This window comes from Octodon degus, unplaced genomic scaffold (genome assembly GCF_000260255.1).
Source record: "Octodon degus isolate 3935 unplaced genomic scaffold, OctDeg1.0 scaffold00026, whole genome shotgun sequence".
NCBI lineage: Eukaryota > Metazoa > Chordata > Mammalia > Rodentia > Octodontidae > Octodon > Octodon degus.
Window position 1 is genome coordinate 12174193 of NW_004524602.1, and position 803 is coordinate 12174995.

Sequence of the window (803 nt, forward strand, 5' to 3'; positions counted from 1 at the left end):
TCCTTCTCCTTCTTCTCTTTCTTTTGAGACAAGGTCTTGCCAATAGTTCAGGCTGCATTGAATGTAGCCTATATAACCCAGCCTGGTCTTGAACTCATGGTGATCCTCTTGTTTCAGCCTCCTGAGTGTTGGGATTACACATGTACCCCAACACACTTGGCCTTTTCTTCTTTTCTTGTCTTTTTGTTTTCCTTTTTCATGATTGTTTATTCTTTTTTAAAAAATGTTTTCATACAGGGTCTCATTAAGGAGCTCAGACTCATAGTGATCCTCCTGCTTAAGTGCTGGGATTACAGGCATGCACCACCGTGCCTGGTCTCAATGACTGGCTCAGCATGCCTAGGGGCAGGGCTGGTGTGGCATGTGGTGCCAGGGATCAAACCCCAGTCCCTGTGCTTGCCTAAGCAGGTGCTTCGTCTGCTGAGCTATCTTGCTGGCCCAATTGTTTATTCTTATTTTTATGAGCATGAACATTGTTTCTACATTATTTCTTGTTATTCTGTTATGTTCTTTCTTATTTCTTCCTTCTCTCTTTCCCTCATGTCTTCTTCATGTTTCCCAAAGTTGACATAGTCTTCCTTTGTCCTCTAGCCTTGCTTTTAATCTCTTCTTCTTCATTTATTTCTCAATTTTCCCTCAATATCCTTTGAATTTTCTCCCATGAGGGTAAAAAATCACCATTTCCCCCCATAATTTTATTGAGAAATGAATAACAATGAGACAGTTTCAAACCAAATTGGTAGGACAGATTCAATAATTAACACATTGCATACATTCTTCCTAGTGGTTAATTGCTGTACAAG